A 15,616-nucleotide genomic window follows, 5' to 3' on the forward strand; every position below is an offset into this window, starting at 1 on the left:
TTCAGGAAATGTAATTGATTTTCTAAAGCAAAGCGATGGAAAGAACATGTTTGCCTTCTCGGTCGATGTCAAAGACCTTTACTATTCTTTGCCGAAAAACGGATTATTGCAGTGCGTTGAAAGATGTATTGAGAACGCTGGCCCCATTGCTTTCCAGAATTCAGTGGGAGTGAGTGTTGGGGGTTTTTTGGAGCTATTAAGTACATATCTCAATTCTACGTTTGTAAAGTGGGCCGACGATCTGTTTTTTGCAGAAGCAAGGAATATGTATTGGGTCCAGCGTAGCTCCTTTGTTAAGTGACCTGTTTTTAGCTGAATGTGACAGAAGGCTTTTAGCCTGCCTTGAAGACGTAGGGGTGTTAAAAGTTTTTCGTTTTGTCGACGATTTTTTAATCTTCTTAGACACCACTGCAATCACCCTCAATGAGGCGGTAGAAAAGGTTTTAGATCATTTCAAGTGTAGCCTATCTCCTCTTGTAGTCACGCATGAAATGCCAGAGAACAGTAGCATACGCTTTCTCGATATCAGGTTAACTTTTCTAGAAGACCACACTTGCTGGATTTATCATCCCAGGGATGGAAAAATGCCCTTACCCTTCAGTTCCGCGCACTCAAAGCTTATAAAAAGAAACATAGCTCGTTTAGGGTTTCTTAACTGTACAAAGAAGTCTTGTGAACATGCAATCGAAGAAAGCCTTCTCCTGCAGTCCAACAAATTGCAAGATGTGGGTTATCCATTACACCTGCTGGTTTCTGTGGCGGAAGGACTTGTCAAAAAGAAAAAATGGGAAGCCAAGTGCCAGGACGAGCCGGAAGAGACAAAAGCCAATAAGAAATTTGCAGTCATTCCTTATAAACATAAGATTTCACACAATCTCAAAAAAATTGGTAACAGGGCAAACGTTGACGTGGTGTTCTCTGCCCCAAATAAGCTGATGTCATTATGTAAGCAAAGTACTTCAGGAAACCAAAGAAAAACTGGTTGCAAAATCAGGCATCAAAAAGCCGTTTGTGAGATGCAGTGAAGGCGTTGTTTATAAAGTGCCCTTATAATGTGGAAAATACTATATAGGCCAAACGGGACGATGCCTGAACGAGCGGTTGAGCGAGCATGACTACGTTGTGAACAACAAAAAAGGGGGGCACATGAGCATTCATTGTTTAAAGTGCAAAAGTAAAAGTAAAGAGGGTTGTCGTCCTCTCTTTCACAAGTGCAAAGTCCTTTACGTGCACAAATGCCAAATTACCCGAGAAATTGTGGAAGCTTTGGAGATAGCGCGAGCTGGGGATGATTGCATAAGTGCTCCATCAATTCTGCTGTCACAAAAAGAGATGGCATATCTGACATCTTTCATATGTGTTACATGATAACTGGTATCAGTCATAACTCTGCGGTAATTGCCCTGTAAGCATGTGCAGACACTTATCAAGAGTATAAATTTCGCTTCTTGCATGAAATAAAATCAGTTGGAAGTAAGCGCTCGTGTTGTCTGCCTTAGTCTGTGTCCTTGTGTTTTTTGCGCTTTTACGTTCAGAATTATGTAAATAGAAAACTGCTTTTTAATTATAGGAACCTGTTGCCTTCAGAGTCCCTTTAAAAGAAGTGATTGCCACTGATTGGTAATATTCTTTATAATGTGCTTCTGCATTTGTAGTTAGTAATTGCTCTCCCAACACTTCACTGCTGATACCAGAGGACAGGTGCATGAAATTTGAGGCTCTCCAATGAGACATATATGCTATTTTTATCTGCTTCATAGCAGGTTGTATGCTATGCCTGTGACTGTTCATGTGTAACCATGTTCACCTTTTATTTTTGCTGGCAATTTTTTGCATAAACACATGTGCAGGCTAGCTTGTTGCAAAAGCAGGATACAACTTAAAAAAAACAACAGTTGTTAACACTGGGCCACAATCCGCGGCGTACCGTATTACTCCGCTTGCCAGTCACAAATGTAAACGAAATCAGCTGTCCGATCCCGACTGCGCTGCCTTTGGATGGAGGCGAAACGCAAAAGCGCCCGTGTGCTGTGTCTTGTCAGTGACATTAAAGAACCCCAGGGGCTCGAAATGACGCCCTCCACTACAGCATCTTTCTTCTTTCAGTCCCACCTTTCTCCCTTCCCTTATGATGCGGTTTGTGTGTCCACCAAGATATGTGAGACAATTACAATGCCATTTCCTTCCCTAAAAACCAATTTTTTACTATTTTATATTGTTTAATGTTTGACTTTATTAAACAATCCAGGTATCAAAGTTTTAGAGCAAAGTACTTTTTTCTTGTTTAGCTTCTTGTTAAGGTGAACACCAGAGAAGTTTTAACAAGGGACCACTTTTTTGTCGTGGAGGAAAACTGTGCACCGGTCTTAAGTGTGGGTGGAGCTTCACTGCAGATTTCAGTTGTATCCGACTCAATGCATAAAATAACATGTTAGGTATATTTAGTTTCTGTCTGGTTTCTGTGTAGTTTTTGTGCTTGTGGTAATAACGGACACCAAAACTGAAAAATGTAGTATTTCTGCATTTTTTCGTGAAGTATTGCATAACATACAGAAGTGAGAAAGGTACCTAACGCCCAGTACCATTTCTTCCTAGGTACTAACTATATTGCCGCAGGTGTGATATATGTGGAACAGTTGGCGATGTTATGTACTACTTTTCAGAATTTCGAGGTGCTGTGATGCAGAAGTAAGAAATCGCTAGTTTCTATTACTGATTTTAGAGAAATGTGTACACCTGATAATGCAACTAGTGTGTCATCACGTGGCCAATAGGTTTTAATCATAGGAATGGAAATTCACATTAGCCTCAGTTGTGTGCAAGCTGTGCAACCTTTCGCTGCATTTCTCATATTAAGTTTCCCCCCCCCCCCCAATTATACTGTTCTCAGTTACTGTGAAACACCTGCGTATCTCTGTGTTGCACTGATATAGGTCATTGTATACAGAACAAGTGTTCTAGTTGCCGCGGTGCCTCAGTGGTTATGGCGCTCGGCTGCTGACTCGAAAGATACGGGTTCGATCCCGGCCGCGGAGATTGAATTTCGATGGAGGGGAAATTCTAGGGGCCCGTATACTGTGCGATGGAAGTGCACATTAAAGAACCCCAGGGGTTCGAAATTTAGGGAGTCCTTCACTACGGCGTCCCTCATAGCGTGAGTCGCTTTGGGACGCTAAACCCTTACAAACCAAACCAGAACAAGTGTTCTGTCTTATGTCATGTGTGTAGTCCTGTTTGTAATACTGAAGTTGATTGCGGCTGGTAATCACATTTTTCATGTGCCACATTGGGCCTAAGGATGAAATGTATGTGTGTTGGTTGGTTATCCGGGTAAATTCTGATAACTTTTATAAAAATAGTGCTTCATTTTTAGTGTACGTAAATAAAGAATTATGGTGTTTGATATCTAATATTTATGTATGTTCATGAGAACACATTAGGATCAGGTTACATACCCTATCACACGAATGCATATTTTACTCAGTACTGTTTTACTGACCTGAAAGGGCGACTTTCTGCTGCATATGTTCTGCTTGAATTAGTATGTTGATAGGGTAGACTTGATCTCGTTGGTGCATTATCACTTAAAACCGGCAGCAGAGATGAACCAGACACTAGGAAAAAACACAGAGACGTGGACGAAGCTGCTTCGTTCACGTCTGTGTTTCTTCCTTGTGTCTGGTTCATTTCTGCCGCCGGTTCTAAGTAGTATGTTAAGGCTTATGCATCAGCACATAACATCCAGTGAAGCAAAGTTGAAGGCATGCTTAAGCGTTAAACACTGCTGCCCTTTGTTTTACCTGAAAAAATGGTTTGTATATAGTTCTATACTGCACCTTGGGATCAATGCAACACACGTGTTAGACAAGAAGTCCACGTTAGGATGGATGCACTCTACCAATACCTATCTGTGCTGTGTATGCCCTCAAACTGAACTAAATTACAGGTACTGCAGTGTAGCCGTAGATGTTTGACGTTCACGCAACGGCACAATAACTTCCTATGTGTGCCGGCCAGAATGTAGTTGATTGGTGTCCGAAACTTAATGCCTATATATTGACAGTGTTCTGCATGCAAAAATTCACCGACCCATTCTTAAGTGCGACTGACGACCAAAACAGTGTGCAGCACCACAACACATGCAGTACAACACACTAACACTGCATGGTGAGGACACCAAAATACGCCAGCCCGATCTGTTGTGCATCCAAACCACTAACCATGTGTGGTGTGCAGTGTACAACTCACCAGCCTGGTCATGTGTGCACGCTGCAACACACAACTCAGTCTGGTGTGCACACTACAACACACCAATCCAGTCTGGTGTGCATGCTGCAACACACCAACCTAGTCAGGTGTGCACGCTACAACACACCAACCCGGTCTGGTGTGCACACTACAACACACCAATCCGGTCTGGTGTGCACGCTACAGCACACCAGCCCAGTCTGGTGTTTACACCAAGAAACACCACAAAACACCAAGGCATCCTGGCGCACTTTTCAACTGGGCACTGTTTGAAACGTTTCTGGTACCACCCTTTCTTGTTAGAACACCTGGTTTGCGGATTTTCTCGCGGTAGTGGCAGTTTTGTCTTCCCAACGGCCCGCCACCGCATTGCGCTCTATGTTGTCGAACGGGAGAGTGGAACCCAACATTTTTCTGTCGCGGGTGGTGTCCTCACCATGAAAGCGCAGACGAGCGGGCATCGATGAATTCTACTCGGATGTGTTGCCGACTTTTTCTTTTTTCTTTGTGTGTGTGTGTGTTCATGCACAGTGCACGTGTGTCTAGTTCAGCTCACTGCGCCGCTGATCCCACCTTGTCTCTTTGTGCCGGAGGCTGCAGACGACGGAAATCTCCTGCCTTGTCTTCATTTTATTTCGTTTATTAGTTTACTCTTTTAGGCCGGCGACACGAGAGTTCTTGAATCTCTACTCTGCCACCGTCTGTTCTGTTGTTGCCTTGAGGGGTGCCTATTCTCTCTTTCCGCTCGTCGTTTCCTTTTTTTTTCTTTCTCGTCATTTTTTTTTCTACCTGCTGCCCGCGGCTGCTGGATGGGCGGCGGGCGACCGCGCGTTTTTTTTTCACTTTTTCTCTCTTTTTGTTTCTCTCCTTCTCCCCTTTTGTAGTATTATTTCTTCTCAGCCCATCTTCTTTCCAGCATCGGTTTGCTTGTTGTTTTGTTCATGTGTCAGACACCTGTGCTAATGCTAACTCCTCAAGATTGCTTTAACTTGAAGGGACACTGAGGAGGTTTGGAAGTTGGCTTGTATCGTTAGAATACCAGCTCCTAATCACAAAAACGCCACTCTTACAGAAAACAGAGCTCTTGTAAGGTAGAAAATAGCAAGAACCAAAATACAGGTATCGCCGCCACAGGTCATTCTCGCAAGTACAAGCGTGATGACGTCATAGGACGACAGACGCCACCTTGGAGGAATCTCCCTTACTCCATGGAAAGCGAATCTCTGAGGCGGACAAAGGAAGTTTGCGCGGTTCAATATTGAAGTAAGTTTTGTTTTGAAACCGATAGTGCACCTTTATCACACAAGAAAGACAGACCAAAAACACCATGAATGTTGGAAGCAAAGAAAACCTATGCTTGATGGCGTAGCAGGCGGCCAGGAGAGTTTGAGTTTCTTATGGCGCTTCGCGTCTATGAGCTTTGCGTGCCTCGTGGTTGTTTTTGACGCGCCTCGATTTACAAGCGCCGAACAGCAGAAGAACTCCATGTGCCGATTCAAGTGTTAACCTTTGAAGGAGCCTGTTAAGGCTAGTATGATAATCACCACGGTCGATGAAAAACTACGATAGCACGATGGGCGGTGATTGTACAAGGCAGTTAGCAGTATAAACAGCACTTGTGTCTTCGTACGCTTGGTCGGCGAAACGTTCCCGGCTGTGCCAGTCAACATGGAACTACTTAACGGAAATCGTTTATTAGGGACTGGAGACAAGATACAAGGCAGTTAAGAAAAAAAATGCTAATGGCCTAGCTCTGTTAGGCCAGGGTATCCGTAGCGAAAGCGCGGAGACTTCTGCATCGGAAGAATGCATTCTGTAGATGCGCTTTTATTCGTGCTTAAAGGTTGCCCTGTAGTAGCGGAGTGCCGAAAAGAAAAGTCTAAGCATGGCACTATTTCCATGCAATCAGGAAACAAAAAGTGGCAGCGTCTCCGCTTGAAACGCCAAAGGGCCTAGTTCGATTCTGTGCCTCGCGACAGGTTTCTTTTTTTTTTTTGTTCAGTGAGTGTTGCGGGGGGTTTCAGTGGCTCCCATAGATGCCGCCACCGAATACGTTGGTTAGCGGTTAAGCGCAGGCTCTGTTAAAGGAGCTGCGAAAAACCGCTTGAGCAGATGCCGGTTACACTTCAGATGGATTCTTTATAGCACACCGATGCTGACTCAAAAAGAATTACAAGAATCAATGCACAGGAACTGGAGTTATTCAATGAAGAAATTTCAAAAAACTAGCAAACAAAATGCTGCCCGCAACTAAATTTTCGCGCAGCTTCCCATTCCAATTTCACTCTCCCAATGACGACACTTAGTGCGACCAATCAAAGCAGCCTATCTGAACACGTGGCGGAAGTTTGCACTCCCTGGTTGCCTGGCCTCTGTAACTCGTTCATACCAATGCTGGAAGCGCCGTTTGCATGGTTGCAACCATGTGAACGCCCAGCTGACCCAGCAATGCTTCATCGTCACGTCGACGCGCAAAAGGGAACACTGATCAGTGACGTTCCCTTATTTATGTATCCGAACTCGAGCGCGAGATACTGCTACGGTGTGGCAGCCTGCGCAAGATATCTGACACATTTAGCATAGCGCGTACAGCTACTGCTTACCGCCAACCATCGACTGTCGCTCTTAGAGCGCTGGTTGGTCACGGCGAGCAAGGAGCCCGCGCTGTTGACGAGAACGTGGCGCCATCTGGCACCGCCGCCCAGTGATCCTCCACAAGCTGACGATGCACACTCCCTGCTAGATGTGAAACGAACGCATCCTTCCTTGGGACCGAAACGAACGCTTATAGAGTGAAATGGCTCGATCGGATCGATTCCGAGAAAGCCATTCTCAGATACATAGAGAGTAGCCATAAATGTTGATTGGTAGGTCGTACGATGTTTACAGCGAGGCGCCATGTCCTTCGATGCAAAAAGTAGCCAGAGCCTCTGGTGGTATATTTTTGTTTTACTTGCTTTACAGTGCTTTTATCTTTGGCAAAACAAGTTGGTGTTAATAATGTAGTATAAAATACAAAAAAACTTGAGAGAACGTATCTCTAGTTATTAACACAATTTTCAGTATATCTACTCTTTGTCCAATCAAGCTCCCACTAAGTGATGCCATATCCACTAATAAAAACCGCCACTGTAAGGTGGCTCCGTCAGCGCCAAGAATTTATTTTTGCGAGCTGATTAAAATATTAAAAACCGCAATATACGCGGTACGACCGATGCTAATAGCATCGTTATCACTCATTCTATGCAACCAACAATTCACTGAAAATGTTTCAGGGCCCCTTTAAGGCGCGTATATACTACGGCGTAACGCGTGCGTGCTGCACGGCGACGTCAAGCGTTTGGCGCGTTCGGCGCGTTCGGCGGCTTCGGCGCACTCTGACCGCACTGGCGGATGCTTGGAGCACGTCTCTATTTCGAGCCGAGTGCGCCAGCCGCCGCCGGCCTGGCCAGACCGGTTCGGCTCTGCGACAAGGCGCTCGTTGTGACCTCATGTGCCTCCTCGGAGCACCGCCAAGGAGAAATCGCAAGTTCGCGGCCAGTAAAACTTTGGCTTTAAAAGAGATTTGGAACCTGCAGACAGCAGACTCTGCTCTCCTCCAACTCGTATGTTTGCGGCTCCATTCAAAAGCTTCGGCAGTTGGGCAGAGGTGTTCTATTCGATTTCTAGGCTAATTTAATCTATTCACAGCACACATCGGAAGGTAAATGCAAGTGGGCGAGAGAGCCCGATAAAGTCAACCCCATACCTCCGGAAAAGCGCGAAACCCGTTGAAGCGTCCTGCGTCGGTTTTACTTTAAAGCCGCCAACTTCAAACGCGAGCGCCTTTGAGCACCCACCCGTGTTTTGTGGCAAAAAAATAAATAACCTAGCCCTTAAAACCGTGAGAAACCTCTTAAACGCCGCCTGCTGCACCGTGCAACAGCGCCTTTCAAGGGATCTCAATCCAGTGGCCCCAAAGCCTCGGCCAGCCTCCGATGGGCGCGACATGCCGACCTTGGCTTCACTCCTCGCGACTCCGCCCACTGGGATTGAGAAATTTAATTAGCAATGGCTTTTCACTGAGGAAGGGGGAAACGACCCGCCGGCGCCTAACCTAACCGTGCTCCCTCAAAAGCAATGCTCGCTCTGTGGGGTTGAGGTCGCTGAAATGCAGGCCGGAGTTTTTGTGAGAACTTCGCTGGCAGCTTCGGGAACGGGATCCATCGTAACGCTGGCAAGACGCCGGTGTAAACGTAAACGAAGCGATTCCCAATAAATGCCTTCAACGTGCGGCAGCGGTAGCTTTCATTTCGGCTGCTGCTAGACCGCACCGCTAGCCGCCAGAAATCACGGATTCTGCGTTTAAGTCACCTCTCACCTCACTTCGTCCTGTGACGTCATAACGGTATGCCGAGTTTGAATCGGAAAGCGGGAGAAACCTTTTCAACTTCGAATATAAATTTTTTGAAATAAATGCATTTTTCTCTCCTGGACAAGCGGCAACAAAGCCATGAATTGCCGAACTATCAGATTTTGCTAACAAAAAAAATTAATAGAGTTATGCTCACTGTCCCTTTCAGTCTTAAAACGGACAGGCTCTGTCCGAAGCGTCTGCTCAAAATAACTCTAAATGAAGCGTTTCTCAATTTTGTCTCTCGCTCTCTCTCACTATATATATATATATATATATATATATATATATATATATATATATATATTAGCAGACAAGGCAAATGAAATGAGGGGCTCGTTTGACAAACATATTAAGGAAGCCAACAGTCACCAACACCTATGTGCATAGGGGAATGTTTCATATATTTTTTTCATTTCTAATGCCAGTCAATTGGTTTAAAGAAAGTTACTTATGAACCAGCTGAAAAAACAACCATGCCGCCGGTGGGATCTGAACCCACGACCTCCGAATATCGCGTCCGGTGCTCTTACCAACTGAGCTACGGCGACACTGTCCAATCTGCTGCTTTGGTGGGTATTTATGTTTTGCGTGTAAGCGAACCTTGAAAGTGTTCACCAGCGCCGCCCTCGTCCATAGCGGTGGACGTAGTACGTCCTGTAATACTGCAAGTGTGACGTCGAACGTCATCTAACGGCGAGGACAGAAACTGTTCGAAAGCCCTCTTATGCTACCTATGGCATCAAGACTGCCAGAACTTTCTTTAAGCCAATTGATTGGCATTATAAATAAAAAATATATAAAACATTCCCCTATGCACATAGGTTTCGGTGACTGTTGGCTTCCTTAATATATATATATATATATATATATATATATATATATATATATATATATATATATATATATATATATATATATATATATATATATATATATATATATATGTGTGTGTGTGTGTGTGTGTGTGTGTGTGTGTGTGTGTGTGTGTGTGTGTTTAAACGCGACTATCGTTCGCGGTGTGCCTGGACACAATGGGGCTTTTTCGACTAGTTACACGCACTGGAGGAGTTGCTTTGCCTGCATGCTTTCAAAAGGATGTATTTTCTCACGATGCAGCCATATTTTGTTCAGCAACAGCGGCGAGGGTAATCCCGTTTTCGAAATTCTAAAAACTGATATAGCCGTCCACAAATCTCTAATTGCAACTAGGCGACTAACTGTGCTAGTTAAAAAGTTATTAAAAGTTAGTTAACCAGACTACTTCTTAAGATGATTCATCGGTTTTCTGATGTCCGCCAACTCGGGTAATACTATGCCGCAAATGCCATAGTATCACCCCAAAAAGCTGTTTTGAAAATTGTTGAAGGTGTTCGCTGGAACAAACGTTATATACGTATAACTGCCCTCCTTAGGTGAATAGCCTGCCATAAGACAGACAGACAGAGATAAACAGGCAAACATACTACCGCTAAATGCAGGGATTGGCCACTATAATTGTTAGCGCCCTAAAAAGTGGAATTAATCAAGCCACGTTTCAGTAACAGTCGTCTTAAGGTGCTTCCTGCAGCATCGCCCTTCTTGAAATAGCCCTCTTTCGGCAAGCCAGTCAGCGGCAGCCCCTCTGTTTCGGCGATAAGCTTGCATCGTTGTGCTGAGTCAGCGCTCAGTCTTCTCCCAGTTTTGGAACGAAGGCTCCCACTATTGATGCAAGACTATCGATAGTACTATCGATACTATTGATAGTTGTGTCGCTATCGAACTATCGATGGTAAAAAACTATCGATAGTGGTTCGGTAGCATTATCGATAGTAATACCGATAGCACTATCGATAATGCTTTCGAACTAGTTTAGTTTATGGGGGTTTAACGTCCCAAAGCCACTCAGGCTATGAGAGATGCCGTAGTGAAGGGCTCCGGAAATTTTGACCACCTGGGGTTTTTCAACGTGCACTGACATCGCACAGTACACGGACCTCTAGAATTTCGCTTCCATCGAAATTCGACCGCCGCAGCCGGGATCCAAGCATCGAAATACGACCGCCGCAGCCGGGATCAAACCCGCGTCTTTCGGGCCAGCAGCCGAGCGCCACAGCCACTCAGCCACCGCGGCGGCTAATATACTTTCGAACTGTCTCAACTAACTTTTAAGCTGAATTGTATCGTTTTTGCGTCTCAATTTAAAGTGGTAATCATTTTATTTTAACTCTAGCAAGCTCTCACAACCCCGACAGTTATCATTAAAATTGGACAAGTTGTATACAGCTCGGCGTGTAGAAGAAAAATTCACTAGGCTTGCACAGTGCATGTGCCATGCTATCATGAGGCACAGCAATTACCGTTCGTTCTTTTTGCTTCTTCTTGTTGCATTCTTTGTAGCATGTTAAAGAACCACAGCTGGTCGAAATCATTCGGAGAACTGCACAACGCACTCCTCGTAGCCTGAGTCGCTTTCGTGCATTAAGCCTGATAAAACCGTGAAACCATCAAGGTATCGCAAAGGTTTCGGCAATATCTGTGGAGAACAAATGCAGAATATCGATAGTGTTACTATCGATAGTCTTCCAATCGATAGTCTTACTGCCGACAGTCTCACTAATAAAAGTCTCAATATGGATTGTACTATAGAGAGTACTATCAACAGTCAATTGATAGTAGCACTATGCATAGGTTTTACAATATCGATTGTACTATCCCTTATAGTATCGATAGTCTATCGATAGTAGCACAATGGATAGTATTTTACACTATCGATATATTAAAAACTGTCGATACTATCGACAGTAAATTTTCCGATAGTTTTTCATCACTAGCTCCCACGCAAAACATTGGGTTTTTGTTGCAAAGGTACACTCGAGGTGTCGTCAAAAGCATTTTCTTGTTTTTTTTATTGCCTGAATTGTTTTAAAAGAAAAGTAACACTTCACCATAAATGACTCTGCGCAAACAAAATTTCCGCCAAATGTCTGTGATGCACAGGATTAGTAAAAGATATCACGCCGAAGCGGCCGTCGCTTGCAAGATCATGACGGAGCACATTCGAATGTTTTAGCTTCGTCATCGCACAGAGCGATAACGTGGTCGACAAAAGCAGGCATCCCGCTCCCAAGTCCGTGGACATGGCGAGCGTCAGAATCAAAGCGGTGTGGCTGGTGATCAAAGATCAAAGCGAATAAAACGATTTGGCTATGCAACAGTATCGAGAAGAGTGACGGGCTCATAACATGGGAAGCAGGCAGTCCACACTCGACGATAGATTATGCACTTATGCCACATGGGATGTATTATAGATTAGGGACAATGAGCGTAGATGAAAATGGTTCCAGAAGTCTAGGTGGTGACCACAAACGTATCAAGCTGAGTTTCAGAACAGAAACCAATGTGGGACTGAAGCGGGGTGAACAATCAGAGGGCAATTTTTTACTCGGAAAAACCGTTGGAAGCAGCAGCCAAACAAATTGAGAAAGTATTTTTTTAGGATATTGACAGAGAATGAACTTGAGCCAAATTAACTTATTACTTGAGCTAGAGTTACCTAAGGTACGAGTCAAGCCAAAGGGGAAAAGCCGCAATCCCAAAAGTTGGTGGGGTGAGGAGATCAAGAACGCGATAGAGAAACGTCAGGAAGTGTCCAGGAAGCACAAATATTCCAAGAAGAGGGGAAAACCAAAAGCTCAACTAGATAGAATATGGGATACCTTCATTAAGTATATAAGAAAAGCATCCTATTTGACCAATGAGAAAATTAGAAGAAAGGGTGCCCACTGGATGTCAGAAGTAAATAAAAGGGATATAAAAGCAGCTCAGACATTCTGGAAGCATCTAAATACAATTAGTAATAAGGCTTGGCTAGAGCAAATGTTTATTGTTAAAGATCAGGGTTTTCGACTAGAAGGGAATGAAGCAATGAACACATATGAACAAGGATGACAGAAATATTTAAAGAAATAAATGTTGCACATAATTTATTGAAGGAGGATAGACCGGTTACTGAAATTGCTTCACTTGAGCAAAAAGAGTGGGAAAGGGCAGAGAAGAATGTTCCTAGTGGCACGCGTCGACAGGACCAGTTGGTATTCCGATTATGTTAATAAAGAAGCTAACTCCAAGATCCAAGCAAACATTATTAGAGGTAGTAAACAAAATGATAGTGGATGGCAAAGCCCCCGAATGGCGATTAAGTAGAATGAGCATGATATATAAGGGAGAGGGGGACAAAGCTGACATAAGCAACTACTGGGCCATAACAGTGACGTCTGTGATTTACAGGGTGATGATGCAGATTATAAAGGACAAACTGGAGGATAGGGTGGAGAACGAGGGGATGGTAGGGGAGCTACAAAATGGGTTCCGGAGACAAAAGAGGTTGGAGGACAATCTGTATTCATTGATGCAGTGTATTGGGAGTGCTGAAAAGGACCACAGGCCCCTATGGCTTGCATTTCTGGATATCACGGGAGCCTACGACAAAGTTATTCAAAAGGATTTGCGGGACATACTGGGCACATTGGATGTAGAAGATGGAGTAATTTATCTTTTAAAAGATATATATAAAGTTAACAGATTGCATTTAAAATGGAAATAATGTATCAGGGCCCACATAGATACAACGGGGGCTTAGGCAAGGATGTCCTCTATCTCGTTTATTGTTCATAATGTACCTGCAAGGGTTGTAGTCCAAGCTAAAAAGGAGCGGACTAGGCTTCAAACTTTCTTTTTTCAAGCAAGGAAAATAGACTAAACAGTCATTACCGGGACTAATGTACGCGGATGATATCGTTCTAATGGCTGACAACAAGGAAGATTTGCAGAAGTTCATCTACATCTATGGTATAGAGGGAGATATATTAGGTTTCAAGTTTAATAAGGAAAAATTCGCAGTCATGGTATGTAATGATGAAGGCGGCGAGCATGGAATAAAGGAGTTCACGATAAAAGTTGTGGATTAGTACAAGTATCTTGAGGTGTTGGTAAATAACGGTGTCTATCTGACCGAGCATGAAAAATATGTAATGAAAAAAGCTAGTAGGAACGCAGCTTTCATGGAAAATAGGGCACTGCGGAATTGCATAAGGTATTAAGTGGTAATAGGGAACTGGAAAGGGGGGATGGTTCCTAGCATGAGTTTCGGAAATGCGGTCCTGTGCATGCGACCAAATGTTCAAGCAAGGTTAGAAATCAAACAACGCGGCGTAGGGTGGCTAACTTTGGGAGCACATTGCAATACACCAAATCAGGGGGCGCAGGCTGATATGGAATGGACGTCGTTCGAGAGCAAAGAAGCTAACAGTAATGTAGCATTTGAGGAGCAATTGTAAAAATGGGAGAAATGAAGCGGGTTAGGAAAGTTTTCAGATATCTGTACATAAGGAATGTTGACACGAAATGGAGAAATCGAACAAGAAAATTGACAAGCAAATATCTGGACAGCAGTGGGGGGCAAATCAGCAATTATCGGTTAAGGAAAAATTTAAGGAAGCAGAGATGGCTCTGTGGAAAACAGGAAACCTGAAGAATTCGGCACTGGAAAGATACACTATCTTTAAGCAGGAAATTTCGAAAGAAAATATCTATGATAATTGTAGGGGAAGCTCTTTGTTGTTTCAGGCCAGGAAGGGAGTTTTGCGGACTTAGACATATAGAGTCAAGTGCCACGAGATAGACACATTGTGCGGTGCTTGTGGAGAAGAGGAGGAGGAGGAGGAAACGGCTTAAAACTTGATACTTCTCTGTAAAGGGCTTCACCCTGCAGTGGAAAGCAGCGGGGTTGATTTATTCAAAGCATTGGGGTTTAAGAACCGTGAAGAAAAAGTAGATTTTAAGCTGGTAGAAGTAACCAAATGAAGGTTATCTGATTGGTGGCTAAAATCAAGACAAGAGTAAAATTACACAAGTCATGGCTAGGCGATTTGAACCACTGCCTGATTTAAAGGGTTCAGCCTTATCCGTCCTGCCTTCCATCCATCCGTCCGTCCGTCCATCCATCCATCCATCCATCCATCCATCCATCCATCCATCCATCCATCCATCCATCCATCCATCCATCCATCCATCCATCCATCCATCCATCCATCCATCCATCCATCCATCCATCCATCCATCCATCCATCCATCCATCCATCCATCCATCCATCCATCCATCCATCCATCCATCCATCCATCCATCCATCCATCCATCCATCCATCCATCCATCATGGGGTGAGAATCCTCTTGCGATCAACCAATTATTTAACTGTCACCTGCCAGGGTGGCAGGGTGGGCGTGCTGCCTATCTATGGTGCCGAACACACTCATTATTACAGACGCCAAGCGGCGTCTACTTGCCCGATACACCACAGCTTTCGCTGTGACCGGATTGAGCGGTAGTTAAATCGCAGCAAATTCTTTTTCATGCCATTTGTCTTCCTAAGGCCATTGCCTGAATCTGCTTGACAGAGTACACATTCGTACTCCTTACAAAGGATATAGGTGCTCTCGCTTAAACATGTTTCGCAATGCATTTTGTAGCAAAAACGCATCCAGTAAGTAAAGGCGACACGGCTTCGTGCATTTCTTCCTGCACCTAGCTGCTACTCATGCATATCGGCAAACTGCTGCTTCAGTCGTTCATGATGAAGCTTTGCTGGGGACGAAAAATGCCATCATGGGCTCTTCCGGCGCCAGAAAAGGCACGGCACCGTCGTCCCCGGCCGAGGAAAAAGACAAAAAAAGGAATACATGAAGCTCAGGCCAGTTTAAAAAACCTTTGACATTTACTATAACAAAACGCTGACCACATAATATAAACGAGCCAGGGCAGTTGCTCAAATTTCTTGGGGAATTCGTTTCCTATGGGAATTTCGTTCGTCATCTTGAGGCCAAGCATAATTTCTGACGTGTATTTACAATCGCCAACAGAGAACATGCACAATCCCGTGTGCTCGACCGACGAAACACTTCAAACGTGTCATAATCGTGGCACTCGCCCTCCAATA

This window comes from Amblyomma americanum, chromosome 1, assembly GCF_052857255.1.
Source record: "Amblyomma americanum isolate KBUSLIRL-KWMA chromosome 1, ASM5285725v1, whole genome shotgun sequence".
Classification (NCBI taxonomy): Eukaryota; Metazoa; Arthropoda; class Arachnida; order Ixodida; family Ixodidae; genus Amblyomma; species Amblyomma americanum.